Genomic DNA, 12,220 nt, shown 5'->3' with positions numbered 1-12,220 from the left:
TGTTATATCTTCTTCTTGGATTGGTCCCTTGATCATTATGTAGTGTCCTTCCATGTCTCTTGCAGCATTCTTTATTATTTTAAAGTCTATTTTATCTGATATGAATATTGCTACTCCAGCTTTCTTTTCATTTCCATTTGCATGGAATATCTTTTTCCATCCCCTCACTTTCAGTCTGTATGTATCCCTAGGTCTGAAGTGGATCCTCTGTTGGCAGCATATATATGCATCTTTTTTTTTTTTTTTTTTTTTTACCATACGTGGGCCTCTCACTGCCGTGGCCTCTCCTGCTGCAGAGCACAGGCTCCGGATGCGCAGGCCCAGCAGCCACGGCCCACGGCCCCAGCCGCTCTGCGGCACGCGTGATCCTCCCGGACCAGGGCACGAACCCGTGTCCCCTGCATCAGCAGGCGGACTCCCAACCACTGCGCCACCAGGGAAGCCCTGGGTCTTGTTTTTGTATACATTGAATGAGCATGTGTCTTTTTGTTGGAGCACTTAATCCATTCCCATTTAAGGTAATTATCGATATGTATGTTCCCATTACCATTTTCTTAATTGTTTTGGGTTTGTTTTTGTAGGTCCTTTCCTTCTCTTGTGTTTCCCACTTAGAGAAGTTCCTTTAGCATTTGTTGTAGAGCTGGTTTGGTGGTGCTGAAATTCTCTTAGCTTTTGCTTATCTGTAAAGCTTTTGATTTCTTCATCAAATCTGAAAGAGATCCTTGCTGGGTAGAGTAATATTGGTTGTAGGTTCTTCCCTTTCATCACTTTAAATATGTCATGCCACTCCCTTCTGGCTTGTAGAGTTTCTGCTGAGAAATCAGCTGTTAACCTTATGGGGATTCCCTTGTATGTTATATGTTGGTTTTTCCTGCTGCTTTTAATATTTTATCTTTGTATTTAATTTTTGATAGTTTGATTTATATGTGTCTTGGTGTGTTTCTCCTTGGATTTATCCTTTGTGGGACTCTCTGGGCTTCCTGGACTTGGGTGGCTATTTCCTTTCCCATGTTAGGGAAGTTTTCCATTATAATCTCTTCAAATATTTTCTCAGGTCTTTCTCTCTTATCCTTCTGCGACCCCTATAATGTGAATGTTGTTGCATTTAATATTGTCCCAGAGGTCTCTTAGGCTGTCTTCATTTCTTTTCATTCTTTTTTCTTTATTCTGTTCTGCGGCAGTGAATTCCACCATTCTGTCTTCCAGGTCACTTTTACGTTATTCCGCCTCAGTTATTCTGCTATTGGTTCCTTCTAGTGTAGTTTGCATTTCAGTTATTGTATTATTCGTCTCTGTTTGTTTGTTCCTTAATTCTTCTAGGTCTTTTAAAATATTTCTTGCTTCCTGTTGCTCTTCGCCTCCATTTTTTTTCCAAGGTCCTGGATCATCTTCACTATCATTATTCTGAATTCTTTTTCTGGAAGTTTGCCTATCTCCACTTCATTTAGTTGGTTTTCTGGGGTTTTATCTTGTTCCTTCATCTGGTACATAGCCTTCTGCCTTTTCATCTTGTCTTTATTTCTTTGAATGTGGTTTTTGTTTCACAGGCTGCAGCATTTTGGTTCTTCTTGTTTCTGCTGTCCAGCTAATAAGTGGATAAGGCTCTCTAAGAGGCTTGTGCACATTTCCTGATTGGAGGGAAAGGTTCTGGGTAGAGCTGGCTGTTGCTCTGGGGCAGAGCTCAGTAAAACTTTAATCTGCTTGTCTGCTGATGGGTGGGACTGCGTTCCCTCCCTGTTGGTTGTTTGGCCTGAGGCGACCCAACACTGAAGCCTACCCGGCTCTTTGGTGGCACTAGTGGCGGACTCTGGGAGGGCTCATACTAAGGATTACTTCCTAGAACTTCTGCTGCCAGTGCCCTTGTCCTCAAGGTTAGTCACAGCCACCCCCTGCCTCTTCAGGAGACCCTCCAACACTAGCAGGTAGGTCTGGTTCAGTCTCCTACGGGGTCACTGCTCTTTCCCCTGGGTCCCGATGCACACACTACTTTGAGTGTGCCCTCCAAGAGTGGAGTCTCTGTTTCCCCCAGTCCTTTCAAAGTCCTGCAATCAAATCCCACTAACCTTCAGAGTCTGATTCTCTAGTAATTCCTCCTCCCGTTGCCAGACCCCCAGGTTGGGAAGCCTGATGTTGTGCTTAGAACCTTCACTCCAATGGGTGAACTTCTGTAGTATAAGTGTTCTCCAGTTTGTACGTCACTCACCCGGCAGTTATGGGATTTGATTTCATTGTGATTGTGCCCCTCCTACCATTTCACTGTGGCTTCTCCTTTGTCTTTGCATGTGGGATATCTTTTTAGGTGAGTTCCAGTGTCTTCCTGTCAGTGATTGTTCAGCAGTTAGTTGTGATTCTGATGCTCTCGCAAGAGAGAGTGAGATCACATCCTTCTACTCCACCATCTTGAACCAATCTCGACACTCCTGATGAATTCTTAATTAGCATATTGGCAACTACATTTCAAAGCTGTATTCACAGGGCACTTCACAGTTGTTCATCAGTTTTTGTCAAGATATTCTCAAGTGGTAAGTGATAAAAAAAATTCCCTATTCTTTTTTTCTAAATTGAGAAAAGCAAAATATTTTCATAAGCTATATTAAGAATATGCAGTATATTAATTAACATGAGAAATTAAAATAAATTAGTTTTCTTGGTCCCCTATACCAATGGCAATAATTCTCTAGCATTTTTTCTATAGGAAAGCAAATAGTGACTTATTTGATTTAATTGAATTGCTGGTAATCCTCGAAGATTGGGAGAGTCTCTAGCCTTCCATTCAAACTGAATTTTTTTTACTTTTATACCCCTCAAAAAGATAATTTTAGTGTGTCTTTGGTGTCTTATTTGTTTTTTGTTTATTGATTTTTCTGATTAAAATAATGTAATTTAAACCCAAAGTAAATAGTAGGCATGAAATAATAAAGAACAGAAAAAATAAAAAATAGAAAATAGAAAAATAGATAAGAACAGTAGTCATTAAAACTGATAAACCTCTAGCCAAACTGATCAGGAAGCAAAAAGAGATACATTTTGATGATATCAACAGGAGAGGAAACATTGCTATACTTCTTATACACATTAAAAGAATAGTAAGGTTATATAAACAGCTGTATGCCAATAAATTCAATAACTTAGATTAAGCTGAAAAAATTCTTTAAAAAAGCAAATAATCCCAGTTCACTCAAAAACAAGAAGAGATAACACAAATAGCTTTTTATCTATGAAGGAAATTGAATTTATCTTTAAAAATCCTTCCCCAAAGAAAACTCCAGGCCCAGATGATTTCATGGATTAATTCTACAAGATATTTCTTGAAGAAATAATGTTAATTTTACACAAACTGTTACAGAAAATAAAAAGAGAAACACATCTCAACTCCTTTTAAAGCTAATACTGCCCCAAAATCAAAACCATTAAAGTAAACTATGAGGAAAAAAAAAAGTACAGATTGAATGACTTCATAACATAGATGGGAAAATTCTCAGCAACTTTAGAAAATCAAATTTCAAAGCATATAAAAATGATAATACATCATGAAAAATTGAATTTAGTGGTCACTTTTAGAGTCAAAAGTAATCAATGTAATTTACCATGTTCATAGATTAAAAAAAAGAAAAGTCAAATAAATAATCATCTCAATAGTTTCAGAAAAAGCATTTTATAAAATTCAATACCCCACACATGATAAAAACTCAGAAAACCAAGAATAGAAGGGTGCTTCCTCAACGTGATAAAAAGGCATCTACAAAAACCCTTATTTCACTCCATATACAAGAATTAACTTGAAATGGGTCATAGATCTAAATGTAAACATAAAAGCTAAAACTATAAAAGTTCTAGAAGAATAGAAAGAAAAAAATCTTGGTAATTTAGACTTAGGCAAAGATTTCCAAAATAGGACACAAAGAGTATGAACTATAAGAGAAAAAAATTGATAAGTTGGACTTCATCAAAATTTAAGTTTTTTGGGCTTCCCTGGTGGCACAGTGGTTGAGAGTCCGCCTGCCGATGCAGGGGACACGGGTTTGTGCCCCGGTCCGGGAAGATCCCACATGCCGCAGAGCAGCTGGGCCCGTGAGCCATGGCCGCTGAGCCTGCGCGTCTGGAGCCTGTGCTCTGCAACGGGAGAGGCCACAACAGTGAGAGGCCCGCGTACCACAGAAAAAAAAAAAATTAAGTTTTTCTCTTCAAAAGACACTTCAGAAAATGAAAAGTCACAGACTGGGAAAAATATTTGCAAAATGTATATCCCATAAATAACCTTTTATATATCCAGAATATATAAAGAACACTAACAACAAGAAGAAGAAAACAACCCAATAAATAGCAGGGAGATGAGATTTGAATAGACTTCACCAAAGAAGATATACAGATTTCTTAGAAGTGCACAAAAAGATGCTCAACATCATTAGTCATTAGGAAAACATATTAAAACCACACTGAGTTACCACTTCAAACCCACTAGAATGGCTAAAATTAAAACAATTAACAATTCCAAGTGTTGGTGAGGATATGGAACAACTGGATCTCTCATGCATTACAAAAGGAACAGCCACTTTGAAAAAGATTTTGGCAGCTCCTTACAAAGCTTACACTTACCATAAAATCTACTAATTCCATTCCTACATATTTACCCAAGAGAAATGAAAAATATGCCCACACAAAGACTTGTATACAAATGTTCATAGCACCTTTATGCATGATGGTAAGAAACTTGAAACAACTCAAATATCCAATAACTGGTGAATAAACAACCAAATTGTAATTCACCTGCACAATGGACCACCACTCGGCAACACAAAGAAACAAAGTAATGAGACATCCAACAACATAGAATTGCAGAAATATTATGCTAGACACAGAAGCCTATACAGTATACAATTTTGTTTACATGAAATGTTAGAAAAGGCAAAAGCAAATAGTGACAGAAAGCAGATAGGGGGCAGGGAGTTAGAGGAAGGGAATGAAAAGGGGCATAAGGAAATATTTTAGTGTAACCGAAATATTCTATACCTTGGTTGTGGCAGTGGTTACATGGAGATAAACATTTGTTAAATCTCATCAAACTGTACATTTAAAGTGGTGAATTTTATTGTATGTAAACTATACCTCAATAAAGCTTCTAAGTAAATTATATCTCAATAAAGCTTCTAAAAGTAACACATACTGATTACAGATAATATTGTTGTATTTCCCTACTTATAGATATATGTTCTATAGGATTTTAAAAACTAAAAAATATGCAAGCTTTATTTTCTACTTTCTAACTTACCCTCCAATAATAAACATTCCCCATGTTACTAAAAGCTTTGGAAACATTTAGTGCGTGCATGATAGCCCATTTATAAATATGCCACACTTAATCATTCCCTTATTGGTGGAAATTTAGATTTTCAATTTTTCTGTATACTAATATTTTGATATACTTTATGTGTATATCCTTGTATATTTTTTGGATTTTTTCCTGATAATAGATTTTTCAAAGATACAATTTCTGGGTCAAACTATAAGAACATTTTAAGGATCTTAAACATACTGTTAAATTGTTTTTCAGGAAGATTATACTGATTTAATTCTCACTAGCAGTACATGAAAGGACCAGTTGTACTGCACTCTTGACAGAACTGAATGTTATTGTGAACTATTATTGAAATATTTGCTTAAACCTTCCACTTCAGCTTGATACTGGTTTGTAACTCTTCCCTGTGCTTTTGTTCATATAGAGTCAGTCCATATTATTCACCCTGCTGTGGGTAGGGTTGATTCAGTCCATTCCCGAGGATTTGTGACATTTGCAGACCCTCTGGGTACTGTGGGTCTATTCTGACATCATCTTCCTGATATTCCAGAGCCTGAGTCTGACTGTCTCCGTTTCCTGCCTCTATCTGACTAGCTATCTCTTAATGTGCTTTTGAGTCTTCCATGTTTATATCATCTCTAGTGCTTAAGACTTTAACATAGCATATCTTAGCTATTACACACAGCATCTCTTTTCCTGTGGTGTAGCTCAGCACATAGTATAATTCATCTTCCATGTAGTACAGCTGTGATTTGTTCTGCATTCCTATTTACCACCCCATCCTTATCTTTCCCCTTAGTTCTCCTCTCATCTCTCCCAAATGGCACCTCCTTCCCAATTACAAGCAATGATCATATAATAGAGAGATGAAGATAAATAAAAAAGAGAGCTGAGCCTTATCTTTTCTGTGGCTAGGCTGGGTCAAATTTCAGTCCATCTTCCCCACTCCCTTCCCTGCTGGACTCAGTGTTCCCTTCTTCCTCCTGCCAGGTTAATCCTATGCAGGTTCTGAGTTACTACTGACCACTGCTGGCTCAGTTCCATCAGGCTTCAACTGGCTCTGGAGTTGCTTTGAGGCAGGACAACTTTTTACTTCTGGCTCAAGCTGTGAGACTCAGCTTGGGTATCATTTCCTCTGGATTAGAGCTCCCAGGGTGGCTTGATACCCTCCCTGTGTATTCCAGTGGCACCTCTGCTTGCCCCTATTATTATACATATCCCACTTGATTACAATTGCCTGGTTAAAAGCCAATCCAGCCTACCAGAAATGGGAGCTCCAGGAGGTCAGGGACTAGCTCTTTTATCTATATATTCCTGGCAATTTGCTCAGTCCCTGGATTTCAGTGCAAGTCTTATATTTCCACTCTTGTCTTCCAACAGCCTTCTCTTCACACAGCAGTCATGCTGATCTTTTAAAACATAACCATTCTTTCTCTCTAATTTATTAATTTTCAGAGTTAAGTGGTCTGTGTCCTACTTTCCTGCAGTGGCTACCAATGTATAGATTTTTGTTTGGGTTGGTGGTTTGTGATTCTCTACATGCTTTTATTTTTTGCTTGTATCATTATGAACTCACAGACTTTTAAAATATGTTCAATATGAGTCAGTCAATTGCAGTTGCCATTGTTTTTGATTCTCAAATTGCCCCATCTTACACCTGGGGAAGGTCCCTCATACTAGCTCCTAGATCAAATTAGATCTTTATGACACAGCCCTGCCCCCTTTTTTTGATAGATTCTTTGCTTATTGGTACCACAAGGCTTATCATCATCTTGCTTATTTCCAGCCTCAGACTTGGAATCAGCCCTTTCTCTGCAAAACCCTGGCTCCTTTGAGGGTATAATGTTACTTACAGGCCGCAACCTGGACATTATGAATATTTCTTGCCACTTGTTTGTCGTTGCTTCTAGAATTTTGGAGTGGACAAAGGTAGGGAATATGCACTTACCCTACCTGTCCTGTATAACTACATTTCAGATTAATCAAAAAAGCCCTAGTTGATGAGACACTTTGTACCTTTAGAGAAGAATTGTAGTTATTAAATGTATAAGGATTAATAAAATCAAAACATCACCATTTGCAACCACTAATGAAGTAATTGATTCAGGCAATGAACATCAACAGATGCTAAAGCCATTAGGAGAGGATGACGAGGACCTTCACAGTGAAAGGATCAGGCTACCCCATGTGAACCCACTGATCAATTTTAGCATGTCTTAAAATGAGACAACCAGACATTATGTACTGCATGATGTAATGCAATAAGAAATACACTGCACCACTTATGAAATATTCTTGCCAAAAAATGTGAAACCTGAATTTAATCAACATTTAGGTCTAACCTCTAGTTTGCAGAGCAGTGGGAGAACAAATAGACAAATTAAGAATTTGGTACAATTTACAGGACAACTAACCTAGTTTATTCAACAATTCAAAGAGCAGAAAAAAAAAAGGAGGGAGGAGTGGGGTCTGTTACAAATTAAAAGAGACTTAAAAGGCATTATAATCAAATGCTGCAATGACTGGACCTCATTTGTGTCCTGATCCAAATAAATCCATGTAAAACTCTTTTTTGAGATAATTGGGGAAATGTTCAAGTACATTTAGAATTAGATGTTACTAATGAATTTTTGTTAATTTTGTCAGGCATGATAACAGAATTGTGGTTATGTAAGAAAATATCCCTTTTAAAAAGAATTGGGCTTCCCTGGTGGCGCAGTGGTTGAGTCCGCCTGCCGATGCAGGGGACACGGGTTCATGCCCCGGTCCGGGAAGATCCCACATGACACGGAGTGGCTAGGCCCATGAGCCATGGCCGCCGAGCCTGCGCGTCCGGAGCCTGTGCGCCACAACGGGAGAGGCCACAACAGTGAGAGGCCCGCGTACCACAAAAAAAAAAAAAAAAAAAAAAAAAAAGAATATATAAGCACAGGGAACTCTACACAATACTCTGTAATGGCTTATATGGGAAAAGAATCTAAAAAACAGTGGATATATGTATATGTATATGTAACTGATTCATTTTGCTGTACATCTGAAATTAATACAACATTTTAAATCAACTATACTCCAATAAAAATTTTTTTTAAAATTAAGATGTTTGCATGGCAAAAAAAATCATAGTAAAAAACTTCAAAAGACAAAAAAAGATTCTATCTTAATCCCAAACTCCTAATTTGGGATTAACATATACACATGAATACATATAAAAGAGATAGGGACTTCCCTGGTGGCGTAGTGGTTAAGACTCTGCCTGCCAATGCAGGGGACACGGATTCAAGCGCTTGTCAAGGAAGATCCCACATGCCACCAAGCAACTAAGCCCATGTGCCATAACTACTGAGCCTGTGCTCTAGAGCCCACGAGCCACAACTACTGAGCCTACGCGCCACAACTACTGAGCCTACGCACCACAACTACTGAAGCCTGTGCACCTAGAGCCTGTGCTCTGCAACATGAGAAGCCACTGCAATGAGAAGCCTGCACACCACAACAAAGGGCAGCCCCCACTCGCTGCAACTAGAGAAAGTCCATGTGCAGCAAAACAGACCCAATGCAGCCAAAAATAAATAAATAAATTTACATTAAAAAAAACAGATAATCAACAAGGACCTACTGTATAGCACAGGGAGCTCTACTCAATATTCTGTAATAACCTATATGGGAAAAGAATATGAAAAAGAATAGATTTATATATATATATAACTGAATCACTTTGCTGTACACCTGAAACATAACATTGTAAATCAACTATACTCCAATATAAAATAACAATTTTAAAAACAGTTTTAAAATTTAAAAAATAAAAGGAATATATATTGAAATATTTACAGTTAAGATGACATGAGAGAGATTTGCTTTAACAAAGCACCAAAAGGGAAAAAAATAAGAAAGGAAAGAAATAATAAATTAGGGGAAAAGGAAGGAAAGAAGGAAGGGAAAGGAAGAATGGAAGGAGGGGAGGAGGGAAGACAGGCAAAAATATTGACTAACTATCAAATCTTGAGATGGGTACTCAGGAGGGATATTTAAATTGTTCTCTCTACTTTGGTGCCTATTTAACATTTTTCTTTTAAAAGTTTTAAACATACATTATATTAGATCATTTCCCTATTGAATTTCCCAGTTAGACACGATTATTATGTGAGTGTATCTATTGGGAGGGGTGGGCAGATAGGAAGGCATTCAGACATATATAAAAAATGAAGAGAAAATCATCCATGGTCACGTTGTCCAGTAATAACCAGCATTGCCATTGGGGTCTATTCTCTTCCAGGCTTCCTTCACATTCATGCCAATGATGGTTACTATTCTATGCTATCAGTTTAAATGGCTCATCCTTGCTGTTTTAGGTGGCATTGCTTTCATTACCAGAGAGACGGAATATCCTCTCATAGGTTCATTGAATATCCTCTCATAGGTTCTATTTATATTTCTTCTTTTATGAATTACCTGTTCTGAGGGACTTGTCAACTATATTACAAACTTCTTTTTCTGCTGTTCCAGCATAGTTGACTAGAAATGTGCACCATGTTTTATAATCATTAACAGGAAAAGGTGAAGGAGCCACTGAAGTTTGGCAGTTCTGAAGATTTAAGTGTCCTCTGTCTCAAGACCCAGACCAGCCTCAGTGATTCTCCAGGAAACTGTGTTGCACAACCCAGAGAGCATCATTCACCTAAAGACAATGTGCTACTCTGTTCAGAAAGTATAAATAGGGAACTGGTTCAAGAGTCCCAGTTTTTCTTGGATGCAAACCTCTGTAGGAGATAAAATATAAAACAAGGCTGGCAGGGGCAGAGTCAGGATGGCAGAGTAGGAGGATGTGGAGTTCATGTCTCCTCACAACTAGGGCACTGACCTGGCATTGGTGGGGGACCTCGGACACCTAAGGGGATTGGAGGCATCCCCACACAATGGGGCCAGGGGTCAGGCCTGAGCTCCCGTGGTGGGAGCGCGGAGTCCAAACCACTAGACTAATTGAGAACCTCAGACTCAGTGAAAATTACTCAGTGTGAGGTCTCCCAGAGGTCCTCATCTTGGCACCAAGATCCAGCTCCACCCAACTGCCTGCAAACTCCAGTGCTGGATGCCTCAGGTCAAACAACCAACAAGATAGGAACACAGCTCCACCCATAAAAAAAAATGAGATGAAAAAATTATGTTACAGATGAAGGAACAAGATAAAAACCTACAAGACCAAAAAAATGAAGAGGAAATAGGCAACCTACCTGAAAAAGAATTCATAACAATGATAGTAAAGACGATCTAAAATCTTGGAAATAGAATGGAGGCACAGATCAATAAAATATAAGACATGTTTAACAAGGAGCTAGAAGAACTAAAGAACAAACAGACAGTGATAAACAACTCAACAACTGAAATGGAAAATACACTAGAAGGAATCAATAACTGAATAACTGAGACACAAAAACGAATAAGTGACCTGGAAGATACAATGGTGGAAATAACGGCTGAGAAGCAGAATAAAGAAAAAAAGAATGAAAAAATAAAATGAGGACAGTCTCAGAGACCTCTGGGACAACATTATATTCACCAACATTTGCATTATAGGGGCCTCTCAAGAAGAGAAAGAGAAAGGGTCTGATAAAATATTTGAAGAGATTATAGTCAAAAACTTCCCTAAGATAGGAAAGGAAAAAGTCAAGTCCAGGAAGTGCAGAGACTCCCATTCAGGATAAACCCAAGGAAAAACATGCCGAGACACGTTAATCAAACTAACAAAAATTAAATTCAAAGAAAAAATATTACAAGCAGCAAGGGAAAAGTAACATATAACATACAAGGGAATCCCCATAAGGTTATTAGCTGATTTTTCAGCAGAAAATCTGCAGGCCAGAAGAGACTGGCAGGATATAATTAAAATGATGAAAGGGAAGAACCTATAATCAAGATTACTCTATCCAGCAAGGATCAGATAAAAAATAAATGAAATGAAGAAAACAATAGGAAAGATCAATACAACTAAAGTTGTTTCTTTGAGAAGATAAACAAAATTGATACACCTTTAGCCAGACTCATCAAGAAAAAAAGGGAGGGGATTCAAATCAATAAAATTAGAAATGAAAAAGGAGAAATTACAACTGACACTGCAGAAATACAAAGGATCAAGGATACTACAAGCAACTATATGCCAATAAAATGGACAATCTGAAAGAAATGGACAAATTCGTAGAAAGATATGACCTTCCAAGACAAAACCAAGAAGAAATAGAAAATATAAAGAGACCAATCACAAGTAATGAAATTGAAACTGCAATTAAAAATCTTCCAACAAACAAAAGTCCAGGACCCGATGGCTTAACAGGTGAATTCTATCGAACATTTAGAGAAGAGCTAATACCCATCTTTCTCAAACTCTTCCAAAAAATTTCAGAGGAAGGAACACTCCCAAACTCATTCAATAAGGCCACAATCACCCTGATACCAAACCCAGAGAAAGATATGACAAAAAAAAAGAAAGGAAGAAAATTAAGACCAATATCACTGATGAACATAGATGCAAAAATTCTCAACAAAATGCTAGTAAACACAATCTAGTAACACATTAAAAGGATCATACACCATGATCAAGTGGGGTTTATCCCAGGATGCAAGGATTCTTCAATACACACTAATCAATCAATGTGATACACTGTATTAACAAATTAAAGAATAAAAACCATATGATTATCTCAATAGATGTAGAAAAATATTTTCACAAAATTCAACACTGATTTATGATAAAAAGTCTCCAGAAAGTGGGCATAGAGGGAACCTACCTCAACACAATAAATGTCATATATGACAAACCCACAGCAAACATCATTCTCAATGGTGAGAAACTGGAAGCATTTCCTCTAAAATGTGGAACAAGACAAGGTTGCCCACACTCACCACTATTATTCAACATAGTTTTGGAAG

This window comes from Mesoplodon densirostris, chromosome 2 (genome assembly GCF_025265405.1).
Source record: "Mesoplodon densirostris isolate mMesDen1 chromosome 2, mMesDen1 primary haplotype, whole genome shotgun sequence".
NCBI lineage: Eukaryota > Metazoa > Chordata > Mammalia > Artiodactyla > Ziphiidae > Mesoplodon > Mesoplodon densirostris.
The sequence above is the reverse complement of the archived record's forward strand: the minus strand, read 5'-3'. Positions refer to the sequence as shown.